Below are 20,033 nucleotides of genomic sequence, written 5' to 3'. Positions count from 1 at the left end.
TGTATTATGCATTTTTAGAAAGAATAAAATTGTGTAAAAGTGAAAAAACTCAAAATAATTATATTTTTATAGACGTGCAAGCGAGTGCAACTGAAAGTTGTGTGTCTTGTCATAGTTTTTACTTGCACTAAACATAGACCTAATTGCACCTCCATAAAAAATGCAATTATCTTGGAATCGATCGTCTGTTGATGAGCTCGTTGACTCTGTAGGATCTTTTACTTTTTCACTGCACTGTCATGTGCTCTATTATGCATAAAGGTTCAAGTCAAATGACCTTTGTGTTAGGATAATCCCAAATTTCTCTGAAAGATCAAGCTTTTCACCCTCTGGCAAGTGCCAATTGAATGGATGTAAAAGTGAAGCCAACACATACATCACCATTTTCTCTGCTAGAGGAATACCAGCACATATTCTCCTCTTGGAGCCAAACGGAAGGTACTGAAAATTGTTACCGGTGTGATCCCATTTGCTACCGTCACCTAAAAACCTCTCTGGTCTAAACTTGGATGGATTGTCCAAAATTTTAGGGTCCCTATGCATTACCCAAACATTCAAAAACACTCTGGTACCCTTTAGTATGGTGTATCCGCCAACTACACAAGATTGGCTCGGAAAATGAGGGACTAGAAGAGGGAGGGTGGGGTGTAATCGAAGTGTTTCCTTCACGACAACATCCAGGTAGAGTACACCTCTAGCAGCACCTGCTTCAACCATCTAGATAACACCTTAGCCAAGATCTTATAGATGGAGCTAACCAAGCTAATTGGCCTAAAATCACCCAAACCTATAGGATTAACCTTCTTTGGAACCAGCAGTATGAAAGAGCTATTAACCCCGCTGGATAGTTTTGCATTTGCGTAGAATTCATGAATCATTTGAAGTATCTCACCTTTCATGACTGACCAACACTTCTTAATGCAGGCAAGATTTAAACCATCCGGACCAGGGGCTTTGTTCCCATAGCAATCTTGAAGAGCTGACCAAATTTCATCTTCAGTAAACCGTACTTCCAATTCATTGCTGCCTCCTAGCTAATGACATTAAAGAGACCTGAAATCATAGGCCTAACAAACCAATTCTTTGAGATTTGTTGCCTAAAATGACCAACCACAGCTTGTTTAACCTGATCTGGTTCTTCTAGGCTCACCCCCTCCACAAGGACTGAATCTAGCCTCCTACTGGCCATGATGTGGAAGAATCTAGTGTTTTTATCCCCATAACAAGCCCACTGCATTCTGGACTTTTGGTGCCACAACCTCTTCCTATCTCTTCTTAATTTCCATACTAGACTTGCAGCTTCCCTTCTTCTTTTAAGTTCCACATCTTCTAGAGATCTGGATTCTGCTATCAAGTCCCACTCATGCATGTCCTCTTCAGCTGATCTTAGGCGAAGTAGGTTTCTGCTTGGTGTTAATGGTGTGCACAATAGGTTTCTGCTTGTATGATTTTGATATTCCTGTATCATATTGTTGTGAATTTCTCTTTACATTTTGGTTTTTCTTTTTCTTCATTTTATGTCCTTTTTGTTTTATTTTATCTGTTTTTTCTGATGCCTTTATTTGTGTCTTTGAGCTGTTTTGGTATTTTGATTTCAGAACTTGCAAGAAGGCAATTATGGGTAATGACTTCTATCTATACCACTATCCTCCATACTTCTACATATTTCATCTTGTGGTTCCCATTTGGATTCACAGTGATAATCCGAACTATTCATCTCATAAACTTTGCAATGAAAATCATCTGTGCAAAAAATCAATTTTATCGGATATCGAGAATGAATGAACAATTCATTATTTTATAAAATGAGCAATTTAAGTTTAAACTACTTATAGTTTCCATCTATTTTAAAAAATAATATAAAATTTGTTCATATGTCTAACGACATCCGATAAAACTAGTTTTTTGCATAACTCATATTTAACTGATGGGCCTTCAAGATTAATGGTTTTGATTATTGTTGTGGGCTTGAAATAGAGCCTAAAATGTAAGGTACGAAAAGATATGGAAGGTAGCGGTATGGAGGAAAGCCATTCTCACGATTATGTGCTCGTCTCGTCTTCCGTAATCTTCATCGTTGAATTTTTTTGGCCAATTGGTGTTTAAAGGAACTGGACCTCAGGGCAGACAATCAATGCCACAACCATTGTCTTGGCCTTTAACAGCCTAACCTTTAATTTTTTTTATTTTTTTTTAATAAACAGAGATTTAGGCCTTGTTTGGTTTGAGTTTGGGAGATAAATTTTCAAAAAATATTTTGGTAAGGCAGTTAAGAAATTTTTGTAGTTTGTTTGATTGTATATTTTGAAAATAATTTTAGGATTTGGGAGCTTGGGATGATTTGATATTTTATTGTAATTGAGTAGATGTATGTGATAAAAAAAAGTGATTGAAAATGAGAAAGGAGAGATAAAAAAGTGATTGCTTGATGTGTAAGAGAGAGAAAGTGATTTTGGAAATTTTTTGAGAAAAATTGCAAACCAAACAAAATTTTCAAAAATTTTCTCCAAAATCTTTTTCCCAAAACCAAACCAAACAAGGCCTTAATTTTTACAAAGCTATTTTAACAGTAATTTTTCTTTATTTGAACTTTTGGCAGCGGTATTTTTTTTATTTTTTATTTTTTGATATGTAGGTTATTGTGGGCTAACTTGTACGTATCAAACTAAGTCCTTATAACCCGAACAAACCTTTGAAAATAGGAGTTTAAGCCCTACGGTCTGAGACCTTAACAAGAAGAACTTTCATCTAAGAAGAAAAAGTTCGAGCTTGAACATATTTTTACCTTTCACAGGACCATTCCTTCAAAAGAAATGTGTTTGTAATCACTAATATATTTACACAGGCTATCATTTTTCCAATTTCTTCTGCTTTCTCTTCTTCCAAAATACTTTGCATGTGAAAATTACTGGACCCATATTTGTAAGATTTAAGATTCTGTGTATTTTTCGGATTTTATTTTCTGGATTCGTAGTGTCTCTAATCAGTATATGATCTACTTAATTTTTTACATACATGGTCTTTTTGACGAATTTATAAAATAAATCCGTCTTAGAGCTGACTTAGGGCCACAGCATCCCTGCTGTGCCTTTATCCCCTGTGGATGTATCCATATGCTGCTATAATCTAAACATTGAATAAATTGATCCAAATATATAATTTGGGTAAATGGGACTCTTCAACAATGTTGTTCATCCCCACAATGTCTGCTAATTCTTCTTGAACTTTTTTCATTACCTCTGTGTTATGCATCATCTCTGCCATCACTCACTCAATCATGGTGGCTGTAGAGTCTGTTCCGCCCACCACAATGTCCTATTGTAAACATTTGCAAGCACAATTTTAAGTTCATGGATCAAAATTTCATTAATTTAGAGAAATCAGTTTTTGTTAGATCAATCACAGCAGTTGAAGTAGCTTTTAATTGGCTATCAAAGAATGCACTTGTCCAAAACAATGTGCTTAAAAGAATTGCAGCATTTCAAGAAAGTTGGATAAAAAAGATCACGGGGTACATAATGAATTGTTACACATGACATGCTATGCCTATACTATTTCATAATTTGACACTATTCTATAGGAGTACAAATCTTGTTCTCAACCATTGTATAGCTCAATCAATCTCTAGAGAGTTTCTCCCACAAATCGTTAGATGACACTAGACATGAAGAGGAATGTCTACAAGCACATAAAATGATGACGAAACCGGACACAATATATATAAATGGACAATTTTTGTTTATACATTTGAGTCTCACTAACAAATCTTGTAAAATTTTATTCATTCACGAATATTCTATTTGTAATTTTGGGTTTGATTTATGTGTTCGTAGCAGAATTGCTCGGTCCATGATATTTTTATCTAGTGAATTGTATGGATACCAAGCTATTCCTTTGGCATACAAGATATACTATAGAATGAACAACAAGATGTCTTAGTTAATCTCTTCAAAAAGCATCACAAAATCATCATCTTATGAGAGAGAGAAAATACCATCAACAAACTTTATTTGTGTCATGGTTATTGGTATTGCACCATCTTCATTCTCACTGAGCTGCTCTACAACGACAAGTATCTTATTCATCTCCCTTTCCACTCCTTGAAAATCAAACCTCGTAAGCACAGGAAAGAAATCAGAGATGTTCGGCTTTCCCATTAGTTCCACCATTTTTGTTATTGCTGCTCGAAACACAGCTCCAAGACTACTATTACCCTTCTGGTTCTTGACATCATCGAATTTGCTCCCTCCCCACAACATGCTCAAAACAACATTAAACGTTGTTAGAAAAGTGATTTCGCCAATTTGAACAGGTTCACCAATCTTACTATGCACTTCTCTGATAGTCTTGCAAACCTCGGTTCTTCGAAGATGGTAACAGGACTCCAAGCTGCTGTTACTGAGCGTTTCTCGGATGAAAACTTTACGCATGGTTCACCAATAGTGTTGAAGATTGGCTCAAATTTGCTTTGTTTGCTTTGTCAACGATGGCTGCTGATTGAAGAAAAAATGAAGAAGCTAGACATTCAGCCGGGCTATCCATGATAGGGTGCCTGACTGTTGGTGGTTGCCATGAATGTTGTCAGTGGCTTGTTGAAGACTTTGGCCCACCATTTCATCTATAAATGGTTAGTGAATGGGAGGGGGTCAGTGTGGTGAGTTGAAGAGAGAATACAGAGTAGAGAGAGAAAGAGAATTATGGAATGTGTAATTCTTTGCTCCAAATATAGTAAAATTCGCTGCATGTGAACGTAGGTGATTTGCCGAACCACATAAATCTTTGTGTGTTCTTGCTTGTGTGTGATTGTTTTCTACTTCCTAGGTACAACAAATTGGTATTAGAGCATTGTTGTGCGAAAAATAGAGCATTTTTTTGTAAATTGAAAATTTCAAAGTTGTCGAAATCGCGTTTTCAACATACCATAGTGTACATCTCGACGAGAGAAGTCTAGACCTAGAAAGAATGGTCAAAAAGGAGGTCGGCGTGGTGCACACGCTTCGATCAAATATTGGCGTGTAAATTCAATTCTGAACCAGAAGAACCACGCGCGGTGAGAGGAAGAAGACAACCATCTGCCGCCAAAAAGTATACTTCAAATATTTATTTGTTAGAAATCCAACACCAAGGCTAGGCGTGTCCAAGTGGTCAAGGCTCATTTCTTTACTCTGCACTGTTAGAGTTCGAATCCTGATAGCAACAATTTACAAATTATTTTTGCAAGACTGCCATGTCATCTCCATATCAGCGCTACGTGTCAGACCAATCACTGCCACGTGTCGAGACATGTCATCAACCACGTCAGCACTACGTCGTCACATTTACCACGTCACCAACCCAGTCAGCTGATTTTTCTAAAATTACAGGCAGGTCCCTGAAAGTTTGGTAAATTGCGTTTCAGTCCCTAATCTTGTTAAAATTTCAATTTAGCCCATGGAACTTCTATTAATTGCAGTAAGGTCCCTAGAGTATTGGGAAATTACAATTTGGCCCCTAGATTTGAAGAAATTTCATTGAAGTTCCTAGAGAGGTGGAGAAAGGGCTTTCCTAGCTAAATTAACCATTCCAGACACAACCGCGGATTCTGTTTTTTGAGATTTAGACTTGAAATTTCAGTGAATTTTTCGAGAGCTTAGAAGTTGTCGTGTCTCTAGCATTTCAAGCATTTGCTATTGTTGTGGTGGAGATTTTTTTTTAAAAAGTTTGAATGGCAGAATCTATAGAGAGGAGATCAGCTGAGTTTACAAGAAGCCCTGCAGTTACAAGAAGCTCTGGGCGTTGGACCCCCGTGTCCTATGCTAAGTTCGAAGTAGATAAGTTTGATGGTAGCAGCAACTTTGGCATGTGGAGATGTGAAGTTAAAGATATGTTTGTCCAGATGAACCTGCACTTCACTCTGGGAGACAAACTAGATGACTTGCATGTGATAGAATGGGAGAAAGTGAATCTCCTAGCCTGCAGTTCCATCCAACTTTGCCTTGCAAAAGAGGAGAAGTTCATGAGCTTTGGAAGGCGCTGGAAGACAAGTTCATGACAAAGAGCATTGAGAACCGACTCTATTTGAAGAAGAGGTTGTTTCGTTTTGACTACAAGAAAGGTATTTCGATGAACAAACACCTGAACAATTTTAACAAAATTATTGCTAATTTGAAAAACTTGGATGTTCAAATTGATGATGAAGATAAAACACTGTTATTGTTGAATTCCTTGCTTGACACATATGATCATCTCACCACCACTTTACTGTATGGTAAAGAAAAGATCAAGTACGTTGATGTTTTAAACGCCTTGGTAAATAATGAGCTCAGAAGGAAAGATAAGTCTGCAAACAGGGACTCAACATCAGAGGCATTGACAGTCAGAGACATGACGAATAACAGAAGATGTACAGGTAGGGGAAAGTCTCGCTCAAAATCCAGAGGGAGATCATCATATAGAAGATGTCTTGCAAAAGATGAGTGTGCTGCATGTTGCCAGAAGGGGGATTGGGCAAAAGATAGTCCCAATAAAGACAAGAAAAATGAAAAGGTGAAGGTTGTACGAGATGGAGATAATGGTGAAGGATCGGCCTTCACAGTTTCATCACTTGGCCAGTCTGATGAATGGATTCTAGATTTCGGATGTTCCTACCATATGTGTCCTAATAAGCAGTGGTTCTCAAGCTTACGAGAGTTTGATGGAGGAGTTATGTTGATGGGCAACGACCAATCTTACAGAACAAAGGGGATTAGAACAATTTGATTGAAGATGCATGATGGAACAATCAGAATTCTTGAAGATGTTCGGTATGTACCAGATTTGACGAAGAATCTCATCTCAGTGGGAGTTTTAGACACCAAAGGTTACAGAGTAACTATGGAAGATGGAGTCCTCAAAGTTGTTAGAGGAGCATTTGCTGCAGTGAAGGGTATTCGGAAAGGAAATTTATATTTCCTAGACGGCTTTACAATCACAATGAGAATGGCTGTCTCCACCAGCTCAGAGGATGATGCGTTAGACGCTTCCAGAATTTGGCACATGCGCTTAGGCCATACTGGAGAAAAGACTTTACGACGGTTGGTAAAGCAAGGTGTAATAACCCCGATCCATAATTAATGTTAATTCATGCTTAAGTGTGCCTAATAAGAAATGAAGAAGAAATCCTGAGTTGATTATATGTGCATTGCATCATTTTGTGTTTATATCTGTTTGATGTAGAAAGATCTGTTCATGTTTTAGTTTCGATTTGCAAATTGAAGGCCTTATCGGCATCCGATTCAAAAATTGACTTGGTTTATGTTTTGATTAGAATTTTTAGAATTTTATTCCAATTGAAATTCGGTTTGGAACAATTTAAATAGATTAATTTGATGCCCATGTGATTAGCCTTAATTAGCTAACATTGGACAAGCCTATATAAGGTACCTGTATCCCCCACTCATTTTTTCTTCCTTCATTTAACACACTCTTGAGCCTATATACACACAAAATGTGAGAGAGTGAGAGGAGGGGGAGATTGGAGTCAATTTGAAGCCAAGTTTGCAAGAATTAGAGGAATTGAAGAGAATTTAAGAAGTTATAACTTCAACACTTAAGAACTCAAGCCTAGGTAAGAATTCAACACTTGGAATGTACAATCATGATGTGTAGGACATGAGTTCTAGAGGTTTAAGTTGATTGATGTAGGATTTGAGCTAGGAATGAAGGAAGTCAAATCATTTCATACATGCATGCATAAATTCCCATGTTTTGAGTATGATTTTCAAGAATTCCCTCATGCATGTCTTGAATTCACTTTAATCTTGGGAAGTCATCAAGTTTCAAGTTGTTTTGTAGCATTTGATCATGTTTTGAGAAGATTAAAACCAAAGAAATTCATGCATGTCATGCTCTTGAGTCATTCATAAACTTTTAGTTGAATTTTGGCATAATTGGCAAGCCACGGGACCATGATTTCTTGAAATGATCTCTAATTCACGTTGTTTTAAGGGTTTTCATGTATTTTCTCAAGTTTTGGCCCAGAAAAATCGAGTTTGATGCTTTAAAGGTTGAGTTTGAGCTTGGAGATTAAATATGGAAATTCCAGAATTTGAATCTACGCTCGAGTGTAGGAGTTCACGCTCGAGCGAGAACTCTGAATGCGTGCATCTCTGCTCGAGTGACATGTTACCCGTTCGAGCGTGAAATGCATGTACCCAGAAGTTCACATGTTTTGCAGCACGCTCGAGCGACAGAAGTCACGCTCGAGCGAGGGTCTGAGTTTCACGCTCGAGCGGAGATCGAGCGTCCGTCGAGCGTGAAATTCAAGCAACCAGTACTTTTTCAAAGTTTGTAGTCCGCTCGAGCAAGGGGAGTCACGCTCGAGCAAAGCCTCACTTTTTGCATGTTTGCTCGAGCGAGAAAAGCCATGCTCGAGTGCGGACCCTATTTTTAGCAAGTTTTGAAAAAAATATTTTCAAGTGCATTTTTGCATCCTCATTTCATCTTAGGCATTCCTAGGCCATGATTAAGACTCCATGATAAGGATAATGAGGTGGAAATAGACCAAAACATGAAAGGACTAAGTTATCATTTACGGGTGTGTAATTCAGAATACGTTCGTTTTGTATCTATGTAGGTCAAGCGCCACAAGGAAGTTGAATTGTCTGCTTACGACACCTATTATCTGTGAGTAATAACTTAGTAAAGCTATGTTCAAGTAAATTATTTTCTGTACACGAATTAAGAATTGTTCTATGAAATATCAAGTTTTATGCTATGAATAATTGTCCAAGTCTAACAAGCACTTATGACAATATGCCATGATTCAAGTAATGATATGTTTCAAGTGCATGCAAGATCTCGGTATCAGAGGTTCTTTATGGGACTGACAAGCTATCTATACCCGGCTGAAGGTTCCTAAGTGGAACTGACAAGTTTACAAGTTCCCAGTCCGGAGGTTCCTTTATGGGACTGACAAGTTATTCTTACCCGGCCGGAGGTTCTTATATAGAATTGACAAGTATGATTTAAGACATTATGTGTGTGATCTGTCAGCGCTGATGGATGTACTATGTAAGACTAAGCATGAATTCTGAATTCTATATATGCTCATAATGAGAATACGTATGTGAATTTCGGTTTCAGCCACAGTTATGGGACATCATTCATTTACCCCTTTACTTTGTTATTATTTACTGGGCTTCCGCTCACTAGTTATTTATTATGTATGAAGGTGAGCAAGCTCGTGATCAGGCTTAAGATGATGCCTCACGAGGAGGTTCCAGATCAAGTCATGTATTGTGACTGTGTCGATATGGATGAATAAGACTGTCTCTTTTGTTTTATGAACAAGTCGCCTTTTGTATGTACTTGTTGTGATGTGTAAACACTGTACCTATGACGTCACTTGTATGTATATAAAGTTTAAGGTTTTCTGTTCCATGTATGTCTTCACGGCTTAATGGACTTCGTATGTTTTGTATATTTGCTTCTGTAGCCCCCTAACTATATGCTATTATGTCAAGAGGCCTTTGGTAATCCAAGGATTACTGGCCGGTTACGACGCTATACTTATAGGTGCGGGTTTGGTTGTGACACAAGGCCTGTTGAAAGGCGCCAAAATAGGAAAGCTTGAGTTCTGCGAGCATTGTGTACTGGGCAAGCAAACAAGAATCAAGTTTGGTACTGCTATTCATTGTATCAAAAGGATTCTAGACTACGTTCACACAGATGTTTGGGGACCTTCCAAGAATGCTTCTTTAGGAGGTAAACACTTCTTTGTTTTGTTCGTTGATGATTTCTCAAGAAGAGTATGGGTTTACACAATGAAGCATAAAGATGAAGTATTAGACATCTTTTTTACGTAGAAGAAAATGATTGAGACCCAGACAGGTAGGAAAATCAAGAAGCTCAGATCAGACAATGGCGGCGAATATACATCAGATCCCTTCTTTGAGGTTTGCCGGAATGAAGGGATAATGAGATATTTCACAATTAGTGGAACGCCACAACAAAATGGAGTTACAAAACGCATGAACCACACTTTGGTGGAGAAAGTCTAGTGTATGATGTCACATTCAGGATTGAGCAAGGCATTTTGGGACGAGGCATTGAAGTATACTCATCATCTTGTCAACAGACTACCTGCTGCTGCACTAGATGGCAAGACTCCCATGGAGGTATGGTCAGGAGCGCCAGCTACTGATTATGATCAACTACGTATCTTTGGATGTCTAGCTTATTTTCATGTTACGGAATCTAAGTTGGATCCTAGAGCCAAGAAAGCTATTCTCTTGGGCTTTAGTGACGGTGTCAACGGATATAGACTCTGGTGCCCTGAATTAAAGAAAGTTGTCACTAGAAGAGACGTTACCTTTGATGAGTCTATAATGCTGAAGCAGCCAAATCCTCAAGAGAATGGGGAAGCATTGAAGAAGTCAGTGCAAGTGGAGTTTGAGACTCCAGCAAAGACTATTCAGCTAGTCAACCATCCTGAAGAAGTCTCAGTTGATAGCTCTGAAGAAGATCCTGAAGAGAGTTTAGATGAGAATAAAGATCCAGTTCCAAAGGCCCCATAACAGTTAAAACCCATTGCAATTAGAAAAGGAAAAATGGTTACTAAGCAACCTGGTTGGATGACTGATATGGTGGCCTATGCATTTCCAATCATTGAAGACAATATTCCTTGCACTTTCAAAGAAGCCGTGCAGAATGCAGAAAGTGTCAAATGGAAGGAGGCTATAAATGAAGAGATCGGGTCACTTCACAAGAACTAGACTTGGGAGTTTGTGCAACTTTTAAAAGGCAAGAAATCAATTGGGTGCAAGTAGGTTTACACCAAGAAAGAAGTCATCCCAGGCAGAGACAACATTAGATTCAAAGCTAGATTGGTAGCTAAAGGCTATGCCTAGAAGGAAAGAATAGACTACAATGAGGTATTTTCACCTGTTGTAAAGCACACATCTATTCATATCTTGCTAGCTTTGGTTGCACAGTTTGATCTCAAGCTCACCCAACTCGATGTCAAAACTGCCTTCTTACATGGAGATCTTGAAGATGAGATATAAATGTCCTAGCCAGATGGTTTCAAAGTTGCTGGAAGAGAGAATTGGGTATGTATGCTGAACAAATCGTTGTATGGGTTAAAGCAATCCCCAAGACCATGGTACAAGCGATTTGATCGGTTCATGATAGAAAAGAAATACACTAGAAGTCAATTTGATCATTGTGTATATTTTCGTAAGCTTTTCGATGACTCCTTCATCTATTTGCTCTTATATGTAGATGATATGTTGATTGCATCCAAGAGTAAGGTTGGGATTGATAAACTCAAGGCATAGTTGGCAAGAGAGTTTGAAATGAAGGATCTTGGCAAAACAATGAAAATTCTTGGCATGGAGATCAAAAGAGACAGAAAGAAGGGCACGGTTTGTTTGATGCAAACCAGTATCTGAAAAAGGTGTTAGATATATTTGGCATAAATGGGAAAACAAAAGCTGTGAGTACACCATTGGCCCCTCATTTCAAGCTTAGTGCTTCTATGTCTCCACGCACAGAAGAATGGAAGCATATGGCACAGGTTCATATGCAAATGCAGTTGGTGTATTAATGCATGCTATGGTTTGTACAAGGCCTAACATCTCACATGCTGCGAGTATGGTAAGCAGATATATGCATGATCCAGGAAAAGGTCATTGGCAGGCAGTGAAGTGGATCTTGAGGTACTTACATGGCATAGTTAATATGGGTTTGAAGTTCGAGAGAGGTCAGAAAGTCAGATAGAATCTGGTTGGATATGTGGACTCAGATTATGCTGGTGACTTGGACAAACGCCGGTCAACAACAGGGTATTTTTTTACGCTTGCTAAAGGGCCGGTGAGTTAAAGGTCAACGCATCAGTCAACGGTGGCTTTGTCTACTACAGAGATAGAGTACATGGCAATGATAGAAGCTTTTAAGAAAGCTATTTGGCTACATGGGTTGATTGAGGACTTGGGTATTGTTCAGAAGCACGTCGAGGTGTACTGCGACAGTTAGAGTGCCATTTGTTTGGCAAAAAACTAGGTTCATCATTCCCGCACCAAGCATATTGATGTCTGTTTCCATTTCGTCTGAGAAATTGTGAATGAAGGGGATATTCTGTTTCAAAAATTAGCATTGCAGATAATCCGGCCAATATGCACACAAAAGTGGTTTCTGGGATCAAGTTCCAGCACTGTTTGGACTTGGTCAACATCTCTCGAAACTGAGCACCTTCTGGTGTATGGCAGTGTTGATCGATCACTATGTTGGATAGAGAATCCTCGCCAAGGTGGAGGTTTGTTGAAGATTGGCTCAGATTTGCTTTGTTTGCTTTGTCAACGATGGCTGTGGATTGAAGAAAAATTGAAGAAGCTAGACATTCAGCCGAGCTATCCATGATAGGGTGGCTGACTGTTGGTGGTTGCCATGAATGTTGTCGGTAGCTTGTTGAAGATTTTGGTTCCCATTTCATCTATAAATGGTTAGTGAATGGGAGGGGGTCAGTGTGGTGAGTTGAAAAGAGAATACAGAGCAGAGAGAGAGAATTATAGAGTGTGTAATTTTTTGTTCCAAATATAATGAAATCCGCTGCCCGTGGACGTAGGCGATTTGCCGAACCACGTAAATCTTTGTGTGTTCTTGCTTGTGTGCTTGTGTGTGATTGTTTTTTGCTTCCTAGGCACAACAAGTAGGTCTCGTGGTGAGACCATACAATGTCGAATCCACTATATGTGAGTGCCAGCGCTGCAATAGGAGAGTCCCGGTTGGCGAAAACAGTGTTGTGGTCACGGACCTTTGCTAGCGACGGTGAGGTCACGACAACACAAAGTTTGTTTTCGAGATATAGCTTGTAGATTGGGCCGTATTGGTAGGCCAATTCAGAGAACGATTGGTGCATGTTTGTGTTGAGAAATGGGATGTATCCGAGGATCGGCAAGCCATGGGGACCTGGTGGCAATGGAGCCACCATTGTTGTTCTGTTTCTTGGCTTTGCAAATGTCCATTGGTACCAGAAGATCACTAGTATAAAAATTGAGACAGTGAAGACCGCTTGCGTGAGCTCATCTTTTTTGCTGCGAAGTTCTGAAATTGAAAGCATAGCTGCTGACTATATTTTTTCCAAGAAAATGGATCAATGAACTTCAACTTAGACACATTTTGTAGATAAGAGTTCATTATTGGGAAATAAGACAAAATTTGTTTAATTTGCCAGCCTACTGTACAAGAAGAAAAAAACAAACGATTCAGCATGAGTTTTTGTTTTTAAAGGGATAGAATTCAAAATCTAAATGTGTGGTTTTTACTTCTTAGCTTATTAGCTAATGAAACATCACTTTCATATGATACTTCAAAATGTGTCCATGTCCAAGAGATCTCATAGTCATAGCCCATGTTTGATTCACAAGATTAATAGTGACAATATTAATAATTCTATCAAATTAGTATAGTATTCACTATCCAATTGAACTAGTAGGATAAATTATTTTCTTCTCCATGGTTTGATTTGCATTGGATAAGAAAATATATGAATGTAAGATTACAACTATATTTATCATGTTTTTCAATGTTACTGTCTATCAATGTTTCTTCACAATCTTTACTTTATCAAAATTTCTTCATAAATGTGGTTTTGAAAAAAATTATAAATAAATAAATAAAAGCAAAATAAAAATACAAAATACAAAGGTCATGTTTGGTTTGTTTTTTATTTTTTAAAAATATAAACTAATTTGATAAAATAAATATCAAAAAATATTTAAAAAATTTTTAAAATTATTTTTTGCCTTCTAAAATATAAAATTATATAAAAATAATAAGTATTTTAATTTTTAGTCAAGGGTAAAAGAGTCTTTTTATTTTATTTTCCAACTCAGATATATAATCTCACTTCTACTCCATTACTAATAATCATAAAATTTGTTGGATTAATTATCCATTGAATTAATAATCCTTGAACAAAATTTCAAAACAAACACAAGATTATTGGGCCTACAAATTAATAATCTCAATCTCATACTCTAATCCTGTCAATTAAACAACTCCATAGGAAATAAAGGGTTGAAAAGGACTTCACAAATTGCACAATTATTTTTCACAATAACATATAAAAAGAAATTAAAATATACTCAAACCTATTTGAGTATATGAAGACATTGGGAAATATAATCTCAAAAGCAACAAAAGATACATTTTTTTTTATCGGCAAAAAAAAAACTTTATTGATGAAATAAACAAGTATAAAGTACAAAGCGAATTACATCAATAAAGAAAAGGAAAGTGCAAAAGCATCACAGTGGGTTAAATCATCCCAACGAGGTTGGTATCAAAAAGTCGATCCTATCATTTGCTAGCACCCCAGAGTTGGTGAGAGACCAATGAGAAGACAGGCCAACCAACACGACACCAACAACACAGACCAGCAAGGGAAACAAAGCCAAACAGCAGCACAGACCAAGATAGACCAAGTGAAACAAAGCCCATCCAAGACAAACCAACCAACACAATACCCCAACTCAGCCATTCAGCTAACCAACCATTTGTTAACACCTAAGCATAGCAGTCCATTTATAGCAGAAGATACATTAGTTCGCAACAATATTAAAAAGTACAAGCTCACACAAAAGAGACACTGGTTTTGTTCTATCAATTAAGCTACTTTTGAATTATGCATTTTTACTTTGGTCTAGGGAAAGGAGAGGGAAGGGAAGGAGATTCCGAGATCACCGTGGAGTCCATGCACTCGTTAACTCCTTAATCTATATTTGAATCTTAAATTTGAGTAGAAATTTGAGGAGAGAAAAGAGAAAAAGGAAGGGAAAAGTGACAAAAAAATGGAAGCTAAATTTTGGTCATATTTTTTCATTCTCTTTTCATTTTCCTAAAAAATTTCATACTTGAATCCAAGATTCAAACATAACCTTAGGGTCGGGTGCTTTTCCACTGCACCTTAAGCATAAAGCTTCAAGTTAGATAATCTTTGTGTGGGGATAGAAATTAAAGGTGTCTTTTTCTTGATAACAGTCCCAAACTTCTCTGAAAGATTAAGCTCTTTACCCTCTGGCAAGTGCCAGTTGAATGAATGCTGTAAATCATTAAGTATTATAATGCAGCGGGAAAAACATTTAGATCATACCTTTAGGTGATAGAACCTCGCGGGTAAGTCACGTGCTTCCAAAAACTGAACAACGAACCCAGCAGTTGAAGTGATACTACAAAATGAGTATCACCCACACAAGTCACAGTGCAAAATGGCTTGATCGTTGTTTAATGGGAGAGAGTTAGTATATGGAAAAAACATAAAACATACGTTGTTTTTTTTTGATTAACCATATCCCATATCATGTCAGATATATAAGATATCTATATCATCTATCCATATCAATTGATATGATAGATATAGATATCCTAAGTGGTTATCCAAATAAGTTTTGAATTCAAATTCAAACTTATATGGATAAGGTTCAAAAGGTTCAGGTTTAAAATGCTCAAAGGGTCATGCCACATGGGAGTCTAATTTCTAACATCTCCTACTCGCACATGAGTTGGCATGACACTGCCACATCTCTATCTCAATGTCCCCAAAAAAGAACAATCTCATACTAGCCAATGCACCGTGCGACTGCTGAGAACACCTGCATGTGGGAGCTCTATACTAGAAACTCAAAATGAGCCAGCATAGAGACATCAACCCAAAAAGAACAGAAATAGTGTCTCATATACCCCAGACCCATCTAATTACACCGGTTCAAAAAACATCTCTAATCCCTCAAAAAGAGCATGTTTGACCCTCTCAATTCTTGCAATATATCCACACTCAATCCGCCTCTCATACAGAGCGATGTGAGTTGTCGGCAGTGAATATACAACAGTGGTGTAATACTAGATGATCTTCCCTTTGCTCTCATGCCATTTAGTTTAGGATTGACCGCTTTCTTAGTGATGTCTCTTAAGGCCGAATCATGTATGACCGCAGACAACATACCAAAGTAGCAGAACATCAACCCTTTACCTTATGACATAGTCAAAAGTCACAAAAGGGTACATAAATGAAAGTCATATCAATAATGACACGTAAGACTCACACGGTGAGGAAACAGGGATCCATTCTCTCACCTCATTACTCGGTCGCCAAGCACTTATAGTATGAATAGATGCTACGGTGGAGTAATTTTTCCAAAAGAGTGACATCATACTCGATACACCGTACAGATATTAGTCTAGTCACTTTCTAGCGTCTAACCCGAATTCTCTATTCGCTCGCCTTCTAGGCGCCAAATGAGATCTCGCATCTGGCTAATCATAACAGGCACAACATGGAAAGTGGGTACTAACATCCATGTTTGGTCCTTAACATGACCTCACCTTGGTTGTAACTAAGGCGACATGCATAGTGGATAATTTAAGCCTCTCTTAATAAAAATAAACCACTAGTTTTATCCTTGCTTGCTCCCAAGCGCCAAGGACGATTGCTCGTGTGAGTGAGTCAATCTTTCCTGCTGACATCATCATCTGCTAATCGTTATGACACAAACCATAATAGTGTCAACATCCCATCATCTCACAACAAATAAGTGATCGATTTTAAAAAACACAACCACAATCTGCGCAATTCTAGATTCCAAGCATAAGCCTTATCAGCACCTCTTGCGATAAGTATATACAACGGAACGCACCATTTGCGCCTCACATGAAGTGGTTCAAGATCACTACCTCTTGCGCAATTACCTCTCTAAAGATATTTTGGTGACCAATTTGCGTTCATTCTTAATGCGCCCAACTGGCGCAGATGCGCCCAACTAGCACATTGAATCTTATAAGGAGCAAATTAATATACTACTAGTAAAGCATTCTATCCACAGTCTAATGAGCAAGGTCAATGTCTAAACAACTCAGTTGACCATTTAACAAAGATAACACTTATTATGCCGAATACGCCTACAAAGCGTACTTTAGGTCCCACAACAAAGAGAAGATCAAGGAATATAGGTCATCTGTTTCTCCCAAAAACAATCCGAGGATACACTCAATAGCTAAGGCTCTGGCTTTTACTGATAAGTACGTCAATGGGTTTGCAATTTTGCATCTAGAATCATTCTAGGATATTCTTTATGTAAGTCATCGAAGACAAACCGAGAATTTTCCCAAAACAATCCCTAAGGATCGTATATCTGAGCATATAAATTACATCACCCATGTCCATTATATCTAAAATAGAGGACTGTCCACCCTAGGTGGCGACAGCGCTATAAATTTTTGGCTCATAATGACTAAGTAAGGAAAAACTTCTTTTGGACCATTGATCATGCCTCAGTGGTCTTCATCGATCATTGTTGGCCTATCATGGCTTGACGAAATCTAAGAACCACTATTTGGATAACTGTTTTAGGCTGTAAAAGATTTATTGGAACTAGTAACCTTTTTGCGCTCCTAACTTTTCACCATAAAAGCAGAAGGTAAATCCCTAGGGATCTACTTATCCAATTCTCCAACGAGAAGTTAGGTCACAACGTCCATAAATCAATGTTTCGAACTTATGTCAATCATAGCCTAAGTCGAAATAACTTCACTCCCCAGGAGGAAGTTTTCTCATGGTCTACACCTTCCTCAATGGTGCGACTTTTCGGTATCTAGCAAGCCTTATGCCTCAACAATGACTATCCAAATTACGCATAACTTTAGAATAGTTTCGCGTCATAATGGAAATTCAACCAAATTATAGAAATGGTTAATCCTCAAAGACTTTGTCTTCAACTGCGCAACATCGATCCACTTTATAAAAACAGGGGACTAGAGCCTTTGGCATTATCCTAGGCTCTTTATCATCTTGTGGAGCAATCATGAATGTTTCCTTCTCAATCACCCAGTGATGACGTGGAAAATTTTCACATTCGCTACCACGTAACTAAGAATGTAGAGTATTCTTCTCTAATGGAGTAATCCATTAGTAGGCACATCGCTCCCACTGTTCCTAGGATATTAGAAATTTCTTTCCATTTTCAACTAGGCTACATAAAGCGCTATGCTTAGAATTCTCTATCTCATAGAGTTCTAAAAACTCTATTCACGCCACCTTTACTAAGAAAACTTTATGTGACTTAGTTACACTCCCACAAAGCTGCTAACTTGTATGCACATGACCCGGAGGGTTTACATGACAACATACAATAATGCGCCATAGAACTCTAGGTCTTAACTTTGCAACCTTATGAGAAGTAAAAATAAAGATAAGCTGCTTAACGGTTACAGATCGCCCATAGATGGCTCTCCACTAACCTATTACATAAATGGAGTGTAAAAATTTGATATGGAGGGCATTTAGATAGGGATATAGACAACAAACTAAAGTGCAATTCCTAATTGGGAAACATTTTGTGCCATCATCCACCTAACATTAACAATACTTTAATTCCTTATCTCTACTACACCATTGTGTTGTTAAGTATTAGGAATAATCAATTTTCTAAGCATCCATTTCTCTTCACAGAGTTTTTTTTTCTAAAATAACTCAAATAGATACTCGCCACCTTGGTCAAAACTAAAAGCACGAAATCTGTTATCTAATTGATCTCAACCTCATATGTGCAATGTCAAAAATCATCTCAAAACTTTTGACTTATGGGAGATCAAGTAGTCTTGACTCAGATGCGTATCGTAATCTATAAATGTGTCGAGATTGAGGCTCAGCTATCATGCCCTTACACATATCTAGTCACAAATATCATAGTGGACTAAATGCGCCAAAACAAATGACATTCTACGGCTTTTCTACTTACTTGTGCGCACCCATTGCGAACAAAGTTACACATCCACATGAGAGTAGGATGTCATAAGCGAGTGGGCCCGAGAAGGCCTACTCAAACCATCGTGTCATCATCTCATTAATGTGATTAAGTATAATAAGCCACTGGTTCATGACCAATGTCATAAACTAATTCCAATCATCCTAATGTGTGAGTTCTCGAAGATAAGTTTTAAAGGTTTAGGCCCAACTAGGTAATGACTCACGACTAATTCATATTCACTAGATCATAAAAGGATGTCATGGAGATATCAAGTGCGCCTAAGTCGCAAATTTAACTAGTAAGTGCTAATCCCCTGCACCTTCAAGTCAATTTTATTCTCTATACACTTTACTGCATCTAGTTGAAAGATGACGATACTCCTCTTGCCATATCTATTTCTCGCTTCATAGTTACTTGCAATTAATTCTACTATCCACAAGAAGGAGAGAATAAGTTATCAACTATGACGGCTCCTGAAGTAACTTAAGCGCGAATTAGGCTAAAGAGTCTAATTCAACACAATGCTCTCACGAGCCATGCGTCAAATTCTTAGAGTCACAACAACCTTGTCGGCATTGACCTTTTCATTACTATGCTGCAACGTTTGCGCTTAGTGGTAAATGTTATTCAAAAACGTTAGCCTAGCTAAGGAATCATACAAAGAAGCCTCTCCTCATGTCTCACACTCAAGTGTGGAAACAGTAAGTGTCTAGACTTAGACAAGTTGGCAATGCTAATAGATTTTGCAGCCACTAAGCACTAATCTTTTCACTTAGTGTTAATAGAGTTTGCAGCTTCTAAGCGCTAATCTTTTCACATAGTGTTAATCGATTTTGCAGCTTCTAAGCGCTAATCTTTTCATTTAGTGTTAATAGATTTTGCAGTTTCTAAGCGCTAATCTTTTAACTTCACGTGATATTTCAACGTACACTATTATAGTGCATGAAATTTTGCTCCATCCACTCTCAATAATTGGGTAGAGAGCAAAACACTGCTCATACTGGCTACTCGTCTTACACTTAATGACTAATTTATTTAAGCTCGCATTTTTTGGATGACGTGACTCTTAAATGTTACTTTATCTAATGATGTAACATTATTTACAAGTCAAATTACAAAGTCAATCCGTGCAGCTCAATAGTCAAGATCATATACTGATCTATTGAGGGCTTACTAATTTCATAACTCCAAAACTCGCCAATCAAAACTACGTATTGTGCCGCTAACCATAGCGCATACATCAAATTTTGTTGTGCCAAACAAGGCAACAAA

General features: G+C 37.8%; 2 pseudogenes; both read right to left on the bottom strand.

Moving 5' to 3' along the window:
* Positions 1-249: 249 nt before the first annotated feature.
* On the bottom strand, positions 250-12,949 carry LOC114324080 (geranylhydroquinone 3''-hydroxylase CYP76B74-like; annotated as a pseudogene).
* Positions 12,950-14,926: 1,977 nt separating this feature from the next.
* LOC114324079 (cytochrome P450 71AU50-like) overlaps positions 14,927-20,033 on the bottom strand; it is a 9,682-nt pseudogene continuing 4,575 nt past the window's right edge.

This window comes from Camellia sinensis, chromosome 11 (genome assembly GCF_055761805.1).
Source record: "Camellia sinensis isolate YWXY chromosome 11, ASM5576180v1, whole genome shotgun sequence".
In the NCBI taxonomy this organism is placed as follows: Eukaryota; Viridiplantae; Streptophyta; class Magnoliopsida; order Ericales; family Theaceae; genus Camellia; species Camellia sinensis.
The sequence above is the reverse complement of the archived record's forward strand: the minus strand, read 5'-3'. Positions and strand labels throughout refer to the sequence as shown.